Consider the following 24,013-nt stretch of genomic DNA (forward strand, 5'->3'; position numbering starts at 1 on the left):
AGAGAGGAAGGGAAAGGGAGAGAGAGAAAGAAACATTAATGAGAATCATTGACTGGTTGCCTCTTGTATGCCCCCTACTGGGGATTAAGCCTAAAACCTGGGCATGTGCCCTAACAGGGAATCCAACTGTGACCTCCTGGTTCATGGGTTGATGCTTAATCACTGATCTACCCTGGCCAGGCTGTCAGACTATTTTTAAAAAAAATATTTTACAGAGAGGAAGGGAGAGAGATAGAGAGCCAGAAACGTCAATGAGAGAGAAACATCGACCAGCTGCCTCTTGCACACGCCCCACTGGGGATGTGCCCGCAACCAACGTACATGCCCTTGGCCAGAATCAAACCTGGGACCTTTCAGTCCGCAGACTGACGCTCTACCACTGAGCCAAACTGGTTTTGGCCAGGCTGTCAGACTATATATTGAATGATATTTTAAAAATTGTATTCTATAGATAGTTTGGTTATGAAAGAAGTCATTGTACTTTTACTGTTCATCATAGGATTCTATACATTCTACATTGGAAAAACAAGGCTATAAGTTGGAGTCTTTGGATAATACACTCTAAAAATCTATTTTCTTTAGTTATTTACCTACTGAAATTAGTAGAAAATTATATATAAAAGCATCCTTTAAGAATAATTCCCTCCAGCAAAATGATATATAGCCTCATTAATATTCTTCCTCTTTACAGGAATAAATCCAGGCAAAATAAATTCACTACTATGGAGGTTTGTTTGACACCAGCCACTTTATGATATATGACTGCACAACTGCACGAAATTGGCATAAAGAGGTTTCACTGAAGCAATAGAAATGTTCTCAAATTGTTTTAAGAAGACATAAAGCATGACAAATAAAATGCTCCCATACCATTTAAAATAAAATATAAGCAAATGAGAATTAAAGGTGAATTGATCATAAACAACATTAATGTCAAGGATTATTTTATTTTTCCATCTAATCTTGCAATAATAAGTACTTATATTATTGATCAAATGCCAATTGCTCTAACTAAGTCTTTTTTTAGCCATGTTTAACTACAATATGTAATTTGGTTGATGTTGGAAAATGAGATGTACAAAGAAGCCATAGCTGGAAATAGAAAATAAATAAAATTGATACTATACAAAAAGGAGGAAATTGATAGTAAGCAAAAAGCTTTAATACAGAAAACGAAAAAAAGAAATGATGATGTGACAATGTGTATGTATTTGTGTGTATGTATGTGTGCATGTGCGTGTGCGTGTGTGTGTGTGTGTGTGTGTGTTTATGTGTTTGAGTGCATAGGCAAGCATGTGGACAATTAGGGAAGAAGAATAAAAATGCATCAATATAGAGGTTTCATCCTTTTCATGAGATAGGGAAACTTGCCAGATAATGATCCTCACCTCTTGTTTTTCAGAATAATGGGCAGCCCATGAACTGGAGAGACGATCTGCTGCTTAAAAATGAGGGCTTTTTGCTTTCTTGGAAGGAACATAGCATCTTTGGATGGTACTGGGGTATAAAACAAATAGAAATGCCTTTTCTCTACATGCTGGAAGCAGTCATCCCTGTTGCCACGGAAACGTCCTGAGGCAGCCAGGGTCACCTTTGGAAACCATTGAAAGACTTCAGAAGCAGATCAATAGAGACACGCAGAGACCCGAACTTCCCAGCTAATGTTGTCTCCTATTTTAAATGTCATTTTTCAACAAACACTTGCTTATGTGAATACCATGTACTGGGAAGTAGGAAGGCAAAATTGAATGTACAATAACTCTAGTCCATATTGTCAAGCTCTGTTTTTACAAGCCTGTGGTTTTTGGGAGAAAGGCTTTGAGAGGGGAATGAGCAGGAATATCAGTCTGTATGATGGAGTGACATTCAGGTTTTAAAGAAAAGCTGCATTTAAGACTTCATTTGCAGAAAAGTTTTCAAAATATACAGATTCTTTACTCATACAAGCATACTTTATTGGATTTTGTCTAAGTGAGATTTTTTTACTTTAATTTAAAAAATGTTTAGTCATAGAGTAGGTTTGTGCAGATTTTGTGTCAAAAAAAGCACAATTTCATTCATTCATTCACTCATTCTTTGGACCATTAATTCATCTTTTCATCAAATATTTATTATGTCATACTATAAGTCAGGTATTACCTGAAGATGGGGAGTGAATAAAACATAGTCTTTGCTTTTAAGGTCTGGGGACTCAATCTGATGAAGAAGGTAGATATAAAAACAAACAATGCAGCCGAAACCAGTTTGGCTCAGTGGATAGAGCATCGGCCTGCAGACTGAAGGGTCCCGGGTTCGATTCCAGTCAAGGGCACATCCCCAGTGGGAGGTGTGCAAGAGGCAGCTGATCGATGATTCTCTCTCATCAATGTTTCTAACTCTCTATCCCTCTCTCTTCCTCTCTGTAAGAAAATCAATAAAATATATTAAAAAATAAATAAAAACAAACAATGCAATTACTTGCAGAAGGAGCACATTGTGATGTCTGTAATTCTTCCTGGGGAGGTGAGAAGGCTTTGGAGAGGGAAATTGATTTTAGCCTTGAGGGATAGATATGCATTGAGAAGACCTTCCAGCACTGAAAGGACATGTTAAGACACAGACAATAGCAAATGCAAAGTGCATATATGTGCAGGACAGATTTCATTGATGTTCTGTAGATTGATGCTCAGGATATATTTGGAAGTGTTTGGAGTTGAGGTTGGCACAGACCATAGAAGTCCTTTTATAATATGAAAAAGTTTATGCTTTACCATTAGTTTTTCAGATTTTTTTTTGTAACTTCAGATTTAACAAATTGGATTATTCAATGCTATAATAAATAGGGCTTTAACTAGCTTACTATGATTCTCTCTTATTTCCCCTTTACAATCTAGAATTATTTACAAATACCCAAGTGCTTTCAGAGGGCTTAAGGAGTTGAAATTCCTTTTTTCTTTTTAAAAAATGTTTATTGACTAGAGGCCAGGTGCACAAAATCCGTGCCCTGGTGTGTGTGTGGGGGGGTGGTCTGTCAGCCCAGTGCCCCCTCTCACAGTACAGAGGTCTCAGGGGATGTCTTTTGTGGGAGGTGACCAGGCTGATCAAGGAAAGGCACCACTCCCATCACCTCACTGCTGTTGCCACTACCAGCTGGCTGTTGTAGCCACCAAGGTGTTTTTATCAACATGGACTCCAGTCCCTTTACCACAAAAAATGACAACTTTCTTTAGGCATTTTTAAGATATCTCTTTCATAGGATATACCATTTCTTTCTTTCTTTCTTATCCTCACCTGAGGATATTTTTTCCATTGATTTTTAGAGAGTGTGGAAGAGAGAGGGAAAGACAGAGAGAAACATCAGTCTGAGAGACACCTCAATTGGTTGCCTCATTCATGAGCCCTGACCTGGGCCCTGCCCAGGAAGGAGCCTGCAACCTAGGTACATGCCCTTGATCAGAATTGAACCTGGACTCTGCGGTCCATAGGCCAAGGTTCTATCCAAGGAGCCAAAGGAACTAGGGCAGATATGACATTTCTTAACTATTGCAGCAGAGGACCTTCATTTTTTCCTCCAGGAATGAGATGGAAAACCCTAGATTACCTTCTTGAATTCTTTTTTTTTTTTTAAATGATTTTTTACAGAGAGGAAAGAAGAAGGACAGAGAGTTAGAAACATAGATGAGAAAGAAACATTGATCAGCTGCCTCCTGCACACCTCCTACTGGGTGGGAATGTGCCAGCAACCAAGGTACATGCCCTTGACCTGAATCAAACCTGGGACCTTTCAGTCTGCAGGCCAATGCTCTATCCACTGAGCTACACCAGTTAGGGCCTTCTTAAATTCTTATTATGCAAGTTACCAAGAACACTGAGAGTGGTGTACTGGAAAGCTTAGCCAATGAGCAGAGGCAGGACTGCTAGCACGCCACAGCTGGCAGGCCCCCCAGTGTGCGCTCTGGGCCTGCTCAAGCTGCCATGGTTGTGGCTGGCAGGCCCCATGTCTCCGGGCCTGTGCCGTCAGTGGCTTGCCTCACCTTGCACACAGTCCCCTCCAGCCCACCTGTGCATGCAGCATCCTCCTGAGTGGTCGTGACCTTATGGTGTCCCAGACAATTTGCATATTACCTCTCTCTCTCTCTCTCTCTCTCTCTCTCTCTCTCTCTCTCATATAATATATAATATTATATGAGATTATCTCTCTCTCTCTCTCTCTCTCTCTCTCTCTCTCATATAATATATAATATTATATGAGATTATCTCTCTCTCTCTCTCTCATATAATATACAATATAATATATAATATATGAGATTATCTCTCTCTCTCTCTCTCTCTCTCTCTCATATAATATGTAATATTATATGAGATTATCTCTCTCTCTCTCTCATATAATATACAATATAATATATAATATATGAGATTATCTCTCTCTCTCTCTCTCTCTCTCTCATATAATATATAATATTATATGAGATTATCTCTCTCTCTCTCTCTCATATAATATACAATATAATATATAATATATGAGATTATCTCTCTCTCTCTCTCTCTCTCTCTCTCTCTCATATAATATGTAATATATGAGAGAGAGAGAGAGAGAGAGAGAGAGAGAGAGAGGTATTTGTTGTTCTGCTCATTTATGCATTCATTGTTTGATTTTTGCATGTGCCCTGACTGGGATTGAACCTGCAACCTTGGGGTATCCCTTTCGAGATGGCACTCTAACCTACTGAGCTACCTGACCAGGCCAGTAATTATTGATATATCTATGATGCTTTATTATTGCAAGCAATAGTTAAATGTAGGAGACAACTCTCTTTATATTACAACTAGCAGCAATATTTGATTTATTAAAATACAACTAATGGAATTTTATGATAGGAGTCTTGAAATCACATATCTTTCTTTTTGTTACAATATTCATAAGTGACAAGTAATGATAGCTCTTCAGACTACAAATATGATACATTGCACATGGGAATGCACCCTGTTAACTCTTCCTTTATGAAGGATAAGAATGAAACTTTATGTATAAAAAGATGTAGAGGATGTGTATGTTTGAGTGCTAAAGCTCTTTGGCATCATTTAGGTTAGCCACCTGTTCCAGCCTGCATTTACTGAATAAATTAGATGATCTGGAGAGAGTGTGTATGCAGCTGATTGGTCTGCCTTGTTACCAAGGCAACCATTTCTCTCTCCTCTATGCCTCTGAAAGGGTTCATAACCCATTAGTACTCCTCTGGGCAGGAACATGAGAAAATGTCTTTCTTTTACTTTTTTCTCTCTGTAATTCCTGATAAAAACGATGGGTGCTGGGATTAGCAGAATTTAGCAGATTGCTTTGAGCAAGTTATTTATTCAGACTGTACATTTTCCAAATGTTTGTAAAATTTAGATAAAAGCCTTAAAGACACATCACAGCTAATGAAGAGAGGCTGATGATAACTAATATAAAATTGAAAATATTTTTAATCTCAAGTGAAGATTGTCAAAAGCAATATATATAAAATAGAGATTTTCTGAATGATATTTTCCCAAATCATTTTAGCTATGATTTCTATCAGGGTTTTTCCTCACTTTACAGAGACAATGAAACATGAAAGGGTAACAATTTAATAAAGGTTTTATTAGATCCATCAAACTATAAGTTCAGTGGCTAAGTGATCATTTTCTGAATATCAAAGAGCTGGAAGGATTGTGGGGTGATGGTTGACTCCACACTATGGCCAAGCCATCAGAAATCAATACGGATTTTTCGACCCCAAGTGACATTTAGATTTCAGCATATCAATTTTCTTTGATTTTATAAACAATATTTGTCTTTTTCTCCACTTTTGTACATATGCTTTCCCATTGTATCCAAATAATCATGTATTAAAAAAAAATCAGTAGGTCTCCCAAACAGATTCATTTCTATAGCACTTATCTTGTAACAGGAATTTTACTTTATCCCATTTTCTTCACTACTCTTGTCAACTCAGTGAGATATATATTTTTTATCTCATCTTACAGTTGTGTAGACTGAGACTCAAGTGGGCTACTTAGCTCGTTAAGAATAGTGGGGCTGTTATTCATATTGAGTTCTAGCTCATGCTTTTTACTATGCTATGGGGTCTTTAACTTTCTAACTCTATTTCTATAATAATATTAGCAGGACATGTCCTTTCTGAACATGGAAATATTACCCAGAAAAAAAGCCATATTGAATCTTAAAACATTTAAAGGAAGCATCTTGAAAGCCTTCTCACTTTATTATTTTGGATTTTTTTCACAAGTAGAATGCAATTCCAAGCTTTGCTTGACTCACTCTAGTGCTGAAGTTTTTGTAGATATTGAGAGGAATGGCTTTATCATACATGGCAATTCCTTGACATTTAAAAAAAATATTGTTATTGAAAAAGGGAGAGAGAGCAAAAAGTAGAATCATCAATGATAAGAGAACGTTGATCAGCTGCTTCCTGCACACCCCCTACTGAGGATCAAGCCTACAACCCAGGCATGTGCCCTTGACTGGAATCAATCCTGGACCCTTCAGTCTACAGGCCAATGCTCTATCAACTGAGCCAAACTGGCTAGAGTGAGATTTCTTTTTATTACCTTTTTATAAATACTGGATAAGCTAATTAAAATTGAACTTTGAATCCCTACTTTGTAGCTATCTTTGCTGTTCTTTGCAATTGAAAAAGAGCATATAGCATGCTGAGATATATATATCAGGGCAATGGAGGGATTAAGTTCATGTTCTGATCATGGACAAACCTTAATGCAATTAGATTTACTCTGATTCCTGATTTTCTACTTATTTTAATTCTGCATTCTGAGGTTTCAAAGTTGGAGTTGACATTTTAAAATAAATAGTTCTTTGATGGATACAGGGACATTTTAAGATGTGATCACACCATCAACAGGCAGTTTTTAAATACAGTTCTCAGTGTCCAATAAGGCAGTGCAAATATTTTACTTGGTGTGAAGGCATATTGTGATTGATCCCAGCAAGGTTAAAGATTAACAAACACTGCACCAGATGATCATAAATATGCAGGAAAAGCACAAAGATATTATTCTCCTGGAATATGGAGATTTGGCAAAAGAAGAAAATGCATCCTTTAATTTGCTGCAAGCAAGATGAATTTGCTTTTCTCCCTCCTATCTTCAGCATCAGTTTAATGTTTCCAACTTTCTCCAAAGAATACGCCATTATTTACAATTTGGAAAAGAATGTTATATGAAGGCATTTTATTTGCACATGTATAAATATTTTTAATTCAATATATTTGCTTCTGTCATTCTCTTCCATAGTTATCTAAGTTAGATTAAAATGCTTCTTTTGTGCTCCAAATATATGTTAATGTCTTAATTCATTCAATGTGCTTTCAGCAACAATTCATGGTCTCCCCTGTGCTGGATACTCTATTAAATGCTGAGCACCCAGAGGTAAACTTGCAGTCCCACTCCTTCATGAATTGAATTTTGTGGCGAACATCTGCAAGATAGTCAATGATCTCAGTAGGGTAAATGCTGTCACAAAATAATGAACATGGGGGTTGAGGGATATAGTGTAAAGTGTTCCTAAATACATTCTTTCAGCACCTACATATTCATCCTGAAAAAATCCTCAGTGTCTTACACTGCTTACTACTGTCCCTACCACTTGCTTTCCTGTTTTTGCCCAACTCTTTGGATGTGCCAGAGTTCATCTGCCTTAGTTATAACCTTAATTTATCTCAATTCTTGCTTCCCTCTTTGCCTGTACTACATAGGGCAATTTGAGCAATGACTTTTCTAAAATTATTTTGCTTTGTTATGATTGTGTGGCTACATCTTCACCAGGATAATCTTGGCTCATTTCTTCCAAGATTTTAATTATCTATCTACTGGAAAGCATACTTTTAGTTGTTGACCTATCCATTAAGTCCACATGGAGCGGTGTGGATCCTCTCATGCTGTATTACAGCTTTACCTAAGACACACCATGCCCTCAACAAACACCCCCTTCACTGGTGTCTGCTTATCTCTGTTGAGTATTTTCACAATATCTATAGTCAGGTTGCATGATGCTAACTAGAGGCACAATATCAAGCAGGAGAGCAGCTGGCTTACTGTCATGCAAGTCAGCAGGCACCTTCCACCAATATTGGAAGTCTATGCATACCTGGCATCCAGATTTTGTTGTTTTAAAGTTAAATTGTAAGCAACCTTCTTTTTCTTAGATAATCTGAAGACCTTTTGGGAAACTCCAGTGCCACGACTTTCACGGTTGGGTTCAGGATCTGAAGAAGGGACTAACACACAGATGAAAATGCTATACAAGAAATATGAATTTAGAAGGCATTGGGGGCAAAGTGGAGCCTCTTTCTTGAAGAAACACACCGACCTCTGGCCTGGTCTGCTATTTATTTACCTGAATACACATGTTCCCTTTAGCAATTCATACAGCCACATCAAAGGTAAAGTTTGGTAAATAGTTAAGAGGATTATCAGGTTAGGCCAGTGGTCGGCAAACTGTTGCTTGAGAGCCACATGCAGCTCTTTGGCCCCTTGAGTTTTTAGCAAAGGCCAGCTTAGGAGTACCCTAATTAAGTTAATAACAATGTATCTACCTATATAGTTTAAGATTAAAAAAATTTTAATCTCAAAAGAAATTTCAATCATTGTACTGTTGATATTTGGCTCTGTTGACCACTGGGTTAGGGAATTGCCTTGAGCTACCATCTCCACAGACGAGGTGCTTAGTGTCAGCCCTGCTAATGTCCAAGGTCCATTGGCCTTCTGCATTCTTTGGTGCACTGATGGTATTGGCAAGTGATGGCTTCCCGCACTCCAGTACAAAAGGAAATTTAGTGACAGACTGTGGGTTGTCCAAACCAAACCTCCTAGAAGGAGGAAACCATGGCTATTCTGGGAAAGTCAGAAATAGCCATCAATAGACCATTGTCTTGATATAACTCAACTCACACTGTCCTTTTTCTCTGGTTGTCCCTGTTCCACTTTATAAATTCCTCAAAGAGAGAATTAGGGTCTAGTTTGGGTCACATGTCTCCATATTTGATTCAAACAACAATGGCAAAAGAAACTGGTGGACTTGATTACTGGGGGAATGGTAACAATTATACTTGTCTTTCCTTCATTTCCCAGTTTCCAAATTAAAGTGGCTTGCCAGCACCAACTGTAAATTTATTGCCTTAATTTGCACTACTAGCCAAGGTCAATCTCTCTCTATCTCTCTTTTTAAACCTTTTTAAAAATTAACATGAGCACACATTAACCTCTCCTGTTTTTGTCCTTTACTTTTTTCTTCTTTTCTTTAAGGGAATTTTTTTTTTTTTTGCCACAAAATTCCATTACTTAACCAATATTGGTTGTTCTTGAAAATGACTCTGATTCTCTCCCTGATTATGTGATCTCAAGATCCCCAAATAATAACTCTCTTGATTTGGTATTGTCTCCTGGCTAGGGCACTCCTAGTTAACTTTCCAGTGGCTCTGGAGTGGGTCTTTGACAAATTGAATCTTGAAAGTAGAGGGAATAAAAAATTTTTTTGGAAGCATAAGAAAGTTTATACTTTAAGGGGAACTTAGAGGTGCAGGATATGTGAGGTACAAAAATATTTGAATCTGAAATGGTAAGAAAAGATGATGGAGAATTTGAAGGCAATAGTGATCCATGAAGAATTTAATAGGGGAATGCCATGATTATATATGCACATCAGGAGAAAGCTTGGTGTAAGATTTGTTTAAGACTCAGGGGCCATTTAAGGATTATTAAAATAATCTAAAGAAATGTAAAGAGGGTCTAAACCAAGCATGTCAAACTCGTGGCCTGTGGGCCACATGCAGCCCACAAAAAATATTTTTGTGGCCTAGTCAATATAACAGCATGTAAGAAACCTCTTAATAAAAATTTCATAACAATTTTTACAATATCCTGTTATACATAATTATTAATAATGAACTACAACGTTCACTGATGACTGATTATTATAATCATGTTGCATTAATTTCCCTTACATGCCTTGCACACAGGCACACCGTTTCTCTTCCCTAATACTAGCAGTGAATATTTTAGCAGCCAATTGCCACATCATTAGTCTTGTTCTGACTTTTTTGGTGTGTGCAACAGGAGATATTTCACTTTCGGAGAATAAGAAAAATAGGTTTATTTGCGTTATGCTTATTAATTTGTGCAGTTATTCAGTGTCTGGTAAGTTAATGTTAAAAAAGTACTAATTTTATTAAAATGTTCTATTATTTTATGTTAACTATTGCTCATTTATTTCAGCCCTTTGTATTCTGCATGTCTCTATCAAAATATACCTATGTTTCTATGAAAATTGAAGCTTTTGTTTTTTTGCGGCCCACATAAACTTAAATCTTGTTAATTTGGCCTGTATTAACCTTTGTGTTTGATGTGTTTGGTCTAAACCAAAACAGTGGCAGTGGCAGTAGAAAGAGGAGTGTAAATAAGTGAGCTGCTTAGGAGACAGAGTTTATAAGACTTTGTGGAATAGTGAGGGAGAAAGTGTTGAGGTTGACTCTGCAGGCTCTGGTGTTTGGAGAGGTTGCCAACAGTAGCATTTATCAAAAAGAAAATACAAAAAAATAATGTGTGGTTGAAGTGTGTGTGTGTGTGTGCGCACACACACATGCAATATGTTTACTTCAGTTTATATTGACTTTAAGAGGTCTTTGAGCCATTTAATTGGAAATGTTGACAGATGTGTATCCAAGTCTAGGTATGGGTCATAATGTTGGTGAACAAGCTAATGAGGGGTGAATGAGTGAGATTGAGTACACAGTAGATTTTTCAGGAACAGTATAAACAAACAAAACAAGAAGCTTAATGAAAGAACTCTAGGGAATATGCATTTTCAGAGGATGAGAACAAGAAATGAATTGGCAGTGTTTAAAAAGAAACTCACAGAACCTTTTAACCATGCAGGAGAGAGTGATAAATTGAAAGTTAAGGAGGAAGAGATTTTTGGAAAGGTAGGTATGATTAACATTATCAAAGTTACAGACAGGTCAAGTAGAATAAGGCACAATTCATGTGAACCCAGGTGATTACTAAAGGATCTGAACACCTCACTCTTGGAAAGTAATATAGTTAGCTTTCTCCCCCAAACGTGTGTGACCCCTGGCCAAGGCAGGCAGCTTTAGTTTTCCTATGACAGTCATAACAATGATTCCTAACTGATGTGGCACTCAGGATCCCTAACCTCTTCTTGTTCCTGACCTTTGATAACCACAAACCTCTAAGGTCTGTTAACTTAAGTGTTAAAAAAAGAAAAAAAAACATTAGTCATTTTTAAATTTTTTAATAATAAAGGTTATATCTTTATAAAATTTCAGAAATTATAGAAATATTAAGAATCAATATAAAGATGTATAATGAAGGACATAAAATATCTCAAGACAAAATGTCCTGCCCAATGACAATTATTGCTAATCCTTTATTGTGTATCCTTTAACATTTATATTCATACTCTTAGAGATTTTTCTATGTATATACATTTTAAAAATAAAAATGGAATTTTATCATTCATACTATGCCTTATCAGCACTTTGACTTGACTATAAAAATGTTATTTATATATTTTCATGTACAAAATAGCTCAAGAATTTCATTATGCTTTTTAATGGGCACCTGGGATTCTGTTGGCCCTCCTGTAATCTATGTATCTAATTTCCTCCTGATGAACATTGATGTATTTCTAATTTTTAATATCAGATGTAAGAGAAATCAGAATGAATATATTTCTGCAAATATCTTTACACATTTGCTGATTGCTTACTTAGGATGCATTCTCTGAAATGGAGTTTCTGGTCAAAGGTATAATGTTAACATTCTGATAGATGTTGGCAAACTTCTGCCAATAGCTTAAGAGGTAATTACTTCTTCTTCTGTACTGTTGCCAAGCATGGATTTGATAATTTTTTGACAAGTGTTTGCTAATCTGATAAGTTATCAGAGTCTTTTAACCATTTCTTGGCCCTTCAGATCATGGCTTCCCTCATGGCTTCCCATAAATATGGTGTTATAATAAGACTTTACACCCTCGTAATCTTTCTAAAGGGAATTTTCTTAGCATTTTTTTTTTTTAAAAGTTAGGATCTTATTTTCTAGGATTCAATAACAGTCATTCATTCACAGCTGCTAAACGGACCTTCTTCATTAATGATATCTCTGCTACTAGAATACTTTGCTAGCATCTCCTAGATAGTTTTATAAAATTTTACTCGCTCTTCCGTTCTTGTCATAAGTTTACTCCTCCTCTTTTAAATATACCAATAATGTTTACCTTTGTATTGGTATTTTTGGTCCTCAATAACTTATTCATGCTTTGCTAGAACTGAATAGAAAATTGATTTTCCAACCTGAACAACCATGGCAGAAAGCTCTTTCCAAATGATAATGATAGCAGTGCAAATCAATTCAAGGCATGTGATCAAATTCCAGCCTCCAAAAATGAACTTAAACATAGCATTTTTTTTCCTTTTTTTAAACCACACTGACCACTATTTTGTTGAGAGAACTCACACAATATAGGCAAAGTTTTGCCCCATCGTTGGCTTTTGGTATAGGAACTTGTACTATGTAATATTGACTGGAATCACTGAAGGGCAAATGACATCTCAAAAATGATTGGGGCAATTCAAGACATATATTTTATGGTCGATGCCTCCTCATTCCACTGGGGCTGATACCTGGAAACCTCTTGTTTCACTACTATAGCTGAGCTTTAATCAGACAAATAATTTAGTGATCACTACTCTCTCATTTCTTCCCTAGAAGGTGAGCTATTTAGGGTCACAAAATATTTTTGAATGATCTTTAGATTCCCTATACTTCCAAAGGATTTATTCAGAATTTAAGAGATGCTAAAAGAATTCTCTTAATTATGAGTCATGCTTCCAAGGAGGAATGAAGACATATAAAAGATATAAAATAGTTCCTAAGCTTCCCCCCATTTTATTGCCACCAAATTTACTCAGGCTGCCTCTAGTTCTCTCATCACTTGAGAGTGTTCTGACTCTTTGGCTATGATCGCACATGCTGTGATGCTGATTTATTCCTTTGACTCAAAGGTTTGGCCTCTTCCCCCAGTTGGAGGCAGCCCAGGTTAGGGCATTATTTGATGCCGCCGTGTTCTTTGGGGTATTGTTTGAGGATGTCATGAAACACACCCAATAACTCCTTAAATAATCTGAGTTTGGAACCATTTTCAAAAGAAGAAGGTCAAGTCTAGCTTTATAATATGCCATCACCTTTGAACCAGGTCCATTTGAAGGGCTACATGTCATATTGAAGTCCAAGAATATGAGCAGAAAAAAATTGAGGCCTGAGTTTATTTTCTCTTCATGCATCTGGTGATATGGCCTCCACTGGAATACTTATGTTTGTAATAATTTCCTTGTCTTGAGTCAAATAACAATTGTGTCTCCATCTTGAACTTCTATACATGGATTGAAAGTAACAACTCATGAAATTTGACATAAAGGAAGCCCATTTTTAGTAAGGAGATAAAGTAAGGTAAATGAAAGAAAATGTTTTTTGTTTTTTTTTTCTTTTCTGGATAGGATGCAGCATTTTTTAATGTATAAACTTGCCTTTGGTTTATGTAAGTGGTTCCCAAACCTGTCAGCACATTAGAAACCCAGGAGGTGCTTTAATAATAAACAAACAAACAAACAAACAAATATTACAGGCAAAGTACCATCCAAGATATTCTGATTCAATTTTGGGGTTTGTTCATGAACATTGATATTTTTAAAACCCTTAAGTGATTTTAAAATCTGTTTGAAAACCACTGGTTTATGTGGCAAGGCCACAGTATATTCTGATATTATCTTTGACATTTCCTTAATAATTCTGTTGTAGTTTGTTTTTTAGTTGCCCAAAGCACTTATGTTGTTGCATCTCTCAAACATCCTTTATGTTAAAATAAGAAAACTATGCTTTAAATAAAGAAGGAACTTTATCAATGCTATGTATTTTCTTTCAAATGGGTTTTCACAAGGTGGAAGGACCAACACTCAAGTATGTGAGGAATGCAGTAATTTCGTTGGCTTCTCTGGTTTTATCAGAGCTTTGTACAAAGGTCTATAGACACTGTGGAACCCATCACTGGTCTGCTAATAAATATCTACTGTGTTGTTGCAGACGATGCCAACTGAGTGATCTGCTTTTAGTCAGCTAGAAACAACATTAATCCCTACTGAGACGAGTTCCTCCTAACCCCACACTCTTCAAAGTAAGTTAACTCTTGTGCCAGCCCATCACTGTCTGTTTCTCGCTCACCTTTGGCCTGTGGGTCTTCAGGAGGTCACATGACATCTCTGTTCTATAAAAATGAGGGAAGTAGATGACAGAATCTCTCTAAGATACCCTTTCAACTTTAGGTTCAAAGAAGGACAATTTAAATAAACACTTCAGAGGACCCTGAATGCTGTACAGACCTAACAGCAGGAACAATAGCCTTCATCTTTTCTGTAATTTTATCTGTAGCAATGAATTATAGCCAAATCACATTGTTATAAAGGGCCACAGACTCTTAGCATGTGTACATGCATACAGTAATTCATGTAAAAATACAGAATTAATATCTAAGGTCTGGTGGAAGATGATATAGGATCTCTATATCAGAAATGTTTCCAGCTGTGAGAAGCAGGACTTCTGATTAACAGTGGCTTACAACATAGGAACATATATCGTTTACCCAGTAAGAAATCTAGAAATCACCAAAGATACAGGGTCTTCTTATCTTTCACACTAAATGGCCTTAATCTCTCATGAGATATCTGACATATTTCCAGGCATCAAAAACAAAAACAAAAACAAGTTTATGTTCAAGGCAGAAACAATAGGAGAGAAACGTGGTGCGATTGTAATAACCTGGTTATTATTTAACAGGAAGGATTGAAAGGAGAGACCAAGTAATATAGTCATGCCATTTATACAGCTTTGCCAAAAAGCTGCATTTGACACTTTCCAAGTCTCTTCCCTGCTGAGCCATGGGGGAAGGAATGAGACAAAGGCAGTTTAGATGGATGCCCAGTAAGATATGAGTGAAGTGAAAAGGCGCCTACCTGTCTGCCAGTCATACCTGGGAACAAATTAGTGGCCAGGATGGGCGTGGGCACTGCAAGTGGCAAAACCTAAAATTTTAACTTCCAAACAAAGAAGTGATTCTTTCTGTCTCTTTTCTCCCTCTCATTTCCAGGGTTCATGGCTCTCCTGTGGCAGGGGAATGAGCTCCCCAGTGCCCACATGGATCATGGCCAAGTTGGACTCCACACATGGACTAATGGACTTTAATTAGCTTGGATGCTGAACCACACCCAGCTGCAACACTGAACGGAAGCTCTCGATACTGCCTTACTTCTGGTTCTGTTGAACTCCCAGATGCTACTCTTTTAGGACTAGCTTGGGGGAAATGGGTCATTGGAAACTGAGGAATGTAACTCCATGCCAATAAAACCTTCTACTACCTCACATCATCCCATTGGTAGCTTCTGAAAATTCTTATTTCAACAATGCCCTAAGAACCACATTCTCACAAACTATGGAGGAATTCCACTAGTGTATTCCTCCATCAACAGAAGTACAAACAATTTACCATTTGGTACCTGTCACATTTATGAGGAAAGCAAATGACTCTTCCAGCAATCAAAGCCATCATCCAACTTTGTGTCATGGACAAAATAAAATCATCTTGCCACCCCTACTTGGAAGGGAGTCTGTAAAAGTCAAAATTTGGCTTTTCTCAGATCCTATGAACAGGCCAGAAAGGGAGAAAGAAAGGAGAATGCTGCTTGGTTATTCAATCAACAGTGAAAATGCACAAAGAAATTGGGTTTTGAGAAAACTTACCTTAGAAATGAAGAAAAGCATAATTCATTTTGTTTTTCCAATTAGGGCTTTGTAAATTTTTTACAATGATTTTCTCATTCTTCTGTTGTTATTTTTATAATCTACAGAGACAAAAAATCAATGCTGCATCATATGTTCATATGATCATATGTTGGATCACATAGATGACTTCACTAGAACTGGCCCTGATATTCTTTTTGTGTTTAGATCATAATGGCACAAATGGTACACCTCTGATAGTCAGCAACTGCCAAGAAAAGAATAGGATGCTATTAAGGATGCACACCATACTTTCCCAGTTGTGAAGGCCAACTGATGTCATAAAGCATGACACAAAGTTTCACGTGAGTATGGGTAGAGACAAGCGGAGAGTAAATCGAGGCAACAGATGGCACCCAGTAGCATGCCAAATACTTTTGAAACCACAGTCAGTACAATGTTCAAATTTCAAACAGCTAAAGTGTCAGCATATCAAGATGACTCACCACATTAAATTAATAACATAAATTTAATTTTATTGGCTTTGGAGTTTAATTCATATTAAATTTGTAAATTTGTTTTTGTAGCTAAGTCCCCTGAGCATAAGATGTTTATACTTAGTTTTATATTATAAAAATTTACAAACACAGTCAAAAATGCAAGTTAACAGTGGATATATGGTTTAATATATTTTTCCTTTGAAAAGGTTCTGCTCAAATTTTAGAAACACTGGATTAGAGAGCCCTTCAAGTTAATCATGGACAACCCTGAAATTGTCCTAGCCTGCTCCTCTGCCAAAGAAAACTAGATATGTTGATTTCTGCCCTACCCTATGCTTTGCTATTCCACATTTTAAAGAAGCAATCAATACACTCTTTCTGCATGCTTTTAGGTTTGTTCCACGGATTTTGTACTCCAATCCAAGGGCCTGGCAGATCAGAAGGCATTAAAATATCCCCGAGTAATACCTATTGGAGTCTTTTGTTCATAATTAACCGTTTACCTAGAATTTTAAAGCTGATAGCAGTTAATTTGCCGAGGAAAATCAGGAGTGTTTGGGCAGAGAAAACTTGCACTTACTGAAGAAGCTCTAATCAAAATGGAAAGGGTCGGTCACACAGAGCCTTGCTTTGTGCTCACAGTAGGCTAGGGTGCATTTTCATGGAACAGCACAGGTAAGAGCCTTAGAGGTCACTTTCATAAAGTGCATTCTGTCTCTAGGTCCTCAGGAGGCTAAGGATATTGCCCGAGACAATGAGGATTAGGACCTAGATGTCCTACAAGATTATTAAATGTTTTCCCTTGTGTTACACAGTTTTTCGAAAGTGGAATTGGCTAGTCAGGGATGGGAGTGGGGAATAAAAGTCTATGTTTTTACAAACTGGTTTACTAAGCTCAGGTGCTAATGACAGTATGATAGAAGAACTCAACTCAACACAACATGAATAGATAGTGCTAAAAACTATAAATAAATCCATCTGAAGTGCACTTTTAGGGAAACTGATACTTTAGTAAGCAATCTTTCTTTTCAAGCTTTTCAGAAAAAAATTGCATCCATTCTTGCCCTGGCTGGTTTGGCTCAGTGGATGGAGCATCAGCCTGCGGACTGAAGGGTCCTGGGTTCGATTGCTGTTGAGGGCACATGCAGGTTGTGGGCTTGTGCAGGAGGCCGGTAATCGATGATTCTTTCTCATCATTGATGTATTTTTTTTCTCTCTCCCTCTCCCTTCCTCTCTGAAATCAATAAAAATATATTTAAAGGAAGTATCCATTCTTTATAATCATGCAAGCAGCATTAGCAACTATACCTACTTTAGAGCTTCTTATAAAAATCTTGAAAGTTATTTTCACAAAATATTTCATCAAGAAATATTTACTTAAAATCAGGACACATGGGACACTGAAAAAGTGTTTAGTCTTTTATTAAAAAGATGACAGCACAAATGTCAAATAATCATGTAAAAGAAAATAATGAAGGATCTGAGCAGTTTGAATGTTTCATATGAAAGTCATAGCTCCACATATGGATAAAAATGGAAACTGGGACATATTAAAGAATTGAATTCAAAACCTTAGGAAAAATCAGTGCATAATTTGAGCAACTCTTTGTATTTTGAGTTAGCTGATGTAGCTCAACAATCATCTGTGGTGGCTGTGTTTAAGTTAAAAAGGATACCTATTCTCAGCTATCACTACAAAAATGCCAAATTATGAATACATTGATCCTGACCTGAATAAATATTACCCAGAAAATCTGTGCAATTGGAAATTAGAGGATTCAGCTTTAAAACTTGAGATTTGCTAAATGACTCCTCAAGCGAGTGCAGCAGCAGCCGAATGGCTTTCCTCTCTCTGGAACAATCTGTGTGTACCTGTCGGCCATGCTTTCTTTCATCAGATACTGTTGCTACGGCAACCACCTCCTTTGTACAGGCCCAGGATAGCTGTTTCTTTTTGGAAACGGACTCTGGGCTGGTTGCCAGGTTTTCAATGCTCAAATTCAGGACTCTTCTGTAACGTACTTAACCCTTTCCTTGGCCTGAGAAAAGAGAGAATGTAAAAGCTTTTTCTTTTTTCTTTTTTACTCCCCAAAGGAAGCAGAAACTATCACATGGTTAAAATCTAAGATTATTCTTTCTCTGGCGCATATGCTATGTCCACAAGACAAATAAATATGATTGATTTTTTAAAAAAAATAATTAAAAGGGAGACAAACATTATTGATGTTTTTCAGAACATTAGGCTTCAGAATGGCTATGCTTTTAGTTTGGTTTAGAGTCCTTGATTCTAATCCAATGCAGGGGAAAAAATCAGTTCACACTAAGAGGCAATAGCTTTTTAAGATACTGTATTCTTTACTGTTTTCTACTGAAATGCAAAACGTACCATTGTTACAAAAGGGAAAAAATAAAAGCTTCCAAACCCAGTCTCCTTATAATAATTGAACAAAACATATTTCTTAATAGTTTGAATTGCTCCTATCCTTTCTGCCATTTAAAAAAAAATGTTTTTATTGATTTTAGAGAGAGGAAGGGAGAAGGAGAGGAAGAGATAGAGTAACATCAGTTGGTTGCCTCATGTAGGCCCCCTGTTGTGGATGAGAAGCCCACAACCTAGGCATGTGCCCTGACTGGGAATTAAACTGGGGATCTTTTGGTGTATGGGATGACAATCAACCAACCAAGCCACATGGGCCAGAGCTCCTTTCTGCCTTTATTTCTAAGTGCCAGACTTTAAGATTGAGAAAGGGTTCATAGGTCATCTGGATTAATTTGTGACAATACTTCTCATTATTTATTAAACTGTTCATTCCATTTTGAACTCCAAATAGTATACATTCTTCATATTTTCATTGTCTGAGGGCAGTATCCATCTCTTTGTCCTACTTCTGTATTTTCCAGTCATGTAGAAGAAAGCTCTACCACTGTTTATATTATAGCTCTTTAGTAAGACTAAAAGTAGCTATTATGTCTCCCTAAGTATAGGAGCCATTGAGGTGTGCCTTCCAAAGACCTGCCTGGAGAGCCTACCTGGTTGATAGACTCGAGTCGCTGAATCTTTACATCCACTGGGGCACCAATGAGAGATCATCCTTCTATCAGGCTGCTCCCAACCCCCAAACAAAGCCATTCCTGACTTTAAGGAGATTTATCTAGGAGCCAAGTTTAGTTTGGGGACTTTCTGTAGGTTCCTTAATTTCCTGAATAATAGATATAAAGTTGTAAAGCATTTTGGTGGAAGTGTTATCTGTAGAGTGTTTTAAAGGAATGTTGGTGATCATTCTCCTTTGTTATTTTCAGAAGTCCTAGACTGTTCTTATGTTCTGAATTTAATAATTATTATTCACCAATTTCATTTCTTTATTCTTGAGAATGTTTTCAAGAAAGTCTTTATTTTATTAGTATTTAAAAATGTTGTTTGTATCTGATAAGGGGTTAATATCCAAGATTAATGAAGAACTTATACAACTTAATACCGAGAAGATAAACAATCCAATTAAAAAAGCAGCAAAGCATCTGAATAGACATTTCTCCAAAGAGGACATATGAAAAGATGCTCAAAGTCACTAATCAGAGAAATGCAAATTAAAACCACAATGAGTATCACCTCAAGCCTGTCAAAATGGCTATAATTAATCATTCAACAAACAACAAATATTGACAAGGATGTACACTATTGGTGGGAATGCAGACTGATACAACCACTGTGGAAAACAGTATAGAGTGTCCTCAAAAAATTAAAAATAGGACTACCTTTTGACCCAGCAATCCCACCTCTGGGAATATACCCAAAGAAACCTGAATCACTGATTCAAAAGAATACATGTACCCCTAGTTCACTGAAGCATTATTTATTTATTTATTTATTTATTTATTTATTTATTTATTGCTGCAAAAGCTTTATTGTTTCACTTGGTCTGATGTGTGGGAGAGGTCTCCAGGGTGGTTAAAAGAATGGGTAATATTGTCGGGAAGAGCCTCAGGTAAAAGCCAGAGACATCAAGGGGGTGCAGAGGGGCCTCTGAAAAGTTTCTGGGATCCAAAGGCTCCTGGCTATGCCTGAGGGTGAGCCTTTTGAAGAGATCCTCCCCCAGCCCAGCTTGGAGGTCTGCAGCCTGTGGAGGTGAGTCAGGTGTTGCCCATCTTCTTGATGAGTTTCCCCTCCCCACCCGGAAGTGGTTCTGCAGGAAGTCACAGAGAGGAGGGTCTGCGGGGAGAAGCCAGGGCCTGCAGCTCCAAGACGGCCTGGTGCAGGTTCCTCTCCAAGGCCAGGGCGGCTTCCATGGTATCCCGGGAAGGCTTCAGCACGTCCTGGAGAGAATGCGGCCACCGCGCTGGTTTTGCATCTTTAAAGGATGCTCAGAGTACTTGGCCTCTCCCCAGCTCTCGGAAGAGCAGGCCCTCACCCTCCAGAGCCACAGGGTCAGGTGGAAACAGAAGCCCAGAGACAGGTAGGTGTGGGGCCCGCAGACACAGGTTGGCCAGGAGGTGACCGCAGCCTCCACCGGGTGGAACAATTCTGACGAATTTGGGAGCTCGTGGTTGTTCAGCAATGAGGAGTAAAGGTAGAAACAAAACAAAACAAAATAAAAAAATGCACGGTGTGTTGGCTGGTTCCAGGGAGGTGGTTCTGAAGGTGGTGACTGGAGGAGATGCAGGAGAGCCGTCCGGAGGCTGGAAGAACAGGCGTCCCCGGGTCTGTCTCTTGTTTCAATAGTGTTTGGATGAAATAGACCCAGGGATGCCCAAGTTCCCATCAGTAAATGAGTGGATACAAAAGCTATGGTACATTTACACAATGGGATACTATGCAGCTATAAAAAAGTAGGATCTCTTACACTTTGTGACATTATAGACGGACCTGGAAATTATTATGCTAAGTGAAATAATCCAGTGAGAGAAAGACAAACACCCTAAGAGCTCACCTATATGTGGAATCTAATCAATAAATAATTTAACAACAGCAACAAAAAGAAGCAGAAGCATAGATACATAGAACAGATGGACAGCTCTCAGGAATTGAGGAGCTGGTGAATAAAGTGAAGGGATTAAGAAAAAATATATATGACAATAGACACTGACCACAGTATGTTGAGAGCCAGAGAGAAAGGGGGTGAGGAAGTTGGAAGTGGGAAAATGGGGACAGAAAGAGGACTGACTTTGGTGATGAGCACAAGCTACAGTATGCAGGTGATGTTTTGTTGTGTTGTACACTTGAAACATATATGGTTTTATTAACCAATGTCACTCAATAAATTCCATTAAAAAATAGGTAGCCCTGGCCGGGTGGCTCAGTTGGTTGGGGCATCAGCCTATGCACCAAAAGGCTGCAGATTCAGTTCCAAGTAGGGCACATAACTAGGTCAGGTTTCATCTCTGGTGAGAGTGCCTAAGGGAGGTAACTAATTGATGTTTCTCACATCAGTGTTTCTCTCTTTCTCCCTTCATCTCTCTCCACAAAATCAATAAAAAAATACCTTTGGGTAAAAATTAAAAAAAAAGATAAAAAATAAAAATAATAAAGGTTTTATAAATACTATTACTATGTTAGAATAAAAATGATGGTGACACCTAAAATCCATTAGTTTTCATCTATGAATACTTATATAAAACTAGAGGCCCAGTTCACTAAATTCATGAACTTGGGGGTAGCGGGTGTGTGTGTGTGTGTGTCTCGGCCTGGATTGTGACCAGGTGCATGATTGGGGGTGGGGAAGGATGCGAGAGGTTGGCCAGCTGGGGAGAGACCGCAGGAGGGCTCCAGGGAGTGTCCAGACCATTTTGCTCAGTACCGATCGGCGAGACCCCATCTGCAAGCTAACTTACCAGTATAAGCGTCTGCTCTCTAGTGATCAGTGCACATCATAGAGAGCAGTTGAGAGGCCTTAGCATATCATTAGCATATTACACTTTGATTGGTTGAATGGACTAATGGACAACTGGGCACTTAGCATATTAGGCTTTTATTATATAGGATATTAATTTATATTTTACTTTTATTGTTGCTACCATTCAACTTTCTTTGGGAGAAGACTGACTACATGTGCTTGAATAGTTTTTTGTTTTTTTTTTATTCAGTAAGTGACTAACAATATATTGAAGAAGAAAAAAAAGAAATGTATGCATTTATTATGTATTTTATTACTTAAATGGAATGTTTTAATACTTCAGCACTTAGATTTTTAAATTCTTTGAATTTTTTTAATCCCTTTGTCAGAGTATATTGCTTTTGATTTATGGATGCAATTTATTCTCAATTTCCTCTGAGAATACTAACATTCTCTCTACTTTCCTGTATTAACCCTATTTCATTAGAATAATTTATTGTCTTTGAGCTTCTCTTCAGGATATCGAGTGTTGTCCAACATCACATTATCTGGCAATTGTACCAATTTTTGAAATCCCTGACATAGATCCGTATGTTGCAGCTGGTGTGGACTTCTTCCATACAGCACTGAGCTAAGAGTCTGTGTAGCTGTGTCAACTGGTAAATATGTGTGTCTTCTCTCTATTACAAACACAACTTGCATTGCTGCAGGCATATCTTTTAGCTTTACCAATTCTTTGTGTTTGCCATTAGTTTTGATTTTCTTCACTATGGGAAAACCAGATATACATTGGGAAGCCATTCTCTTCCTGGCTGTGAGAGCATTGTCAAAATTCTTCAGCTTGTTCCCCAGGGTTTTCTTTCTCCACTAACCAAACATCCATCTTCTGAGGGTGAGGAGATGCGTCTGTTTCTGGCCTAAGTTTTAGTTGTCAGTAGTAAGAGTTGTAGGGAAGAATTTACTGCATAAATTAAAGTTTCTGGAGATTTTACAGCTGTGTTGAGAGTCATTTTATCCTGCATGTGTAGTGTGGCTAGAGGTTAGCTTGAGAGCTATTTATTTTTTCTCTCTCTCCTAACACCAATAATTGAAGTCTGCTTTGGCAAAATTCCCACATTTCTTTAGTGATCAGCCCAACCAAAATTCAAACATGGTGTGAATGCTATATAGTCAGGAATGTCTAGAATTGAGACAGTTCTTGAAGTTACTCTGTAGTCTTGCACATGGCCTCCCTGTCACCTCCTTTTACAGCCTTGATTTGGGGTTATTTTGTTGAAAGACATATTACACTCAATCTTTCGGATATTTTGTTCCACTTGAGTGCAGTAACAAGAAATTTGCACTTGCTATCATCAAGTAATTCTTTAATTTATTGTCTATTGTTAGTATCTGTGCAATGTCCTTTTTTATTCCATGTAATCATTTGTTGAAATCTAAAATTAGAAAAGAAAAAAGTATCTATACCAACATGCCATCAAGAAAGAAACTTAAAATTGCATTAGTTTAGCAAATAAGTTGATTTTTTTTTATGTGCTTCTTATTCCAACAACTTCTTTCCAGGACATTCTAAGTTCTCAAAGATCACCAATACAGTGTGCCAATTTTCATGTAGATATAGAGGTAAGGTAAAGTATGTCTAAGATCGGTGGTTTCACAGTGGCAGAGAACAAGTGATTTGTTAGGCATCTCACCGAAATGGGTGGGATTAGTGATCCTATTGTTCTGAGGCCTTGTTGTTGTTGTTGTTTAGTCTCTGTAAATGGAATTATATGTAAATGTATTATATATTTTCTACAGTTACACAGATCCATGCTGGAAGAAGATTACAATTTATCCCAAAATGAATGTATTTCTCTTTTA

Source organism: Pipistrellus hanaki, assembly GCF_964339955.1.
Source record: "Pipistrellus hanaki genome assembly, chromosome: 4".
Classification (NCBI taxonomy): domain Eukaryota; kingdom Metazoa; phylum Chordata; class Mammalia; order Chiroptera; family Vespertilionidae; genus Pipistrellus; species Pipistrellus hanaki.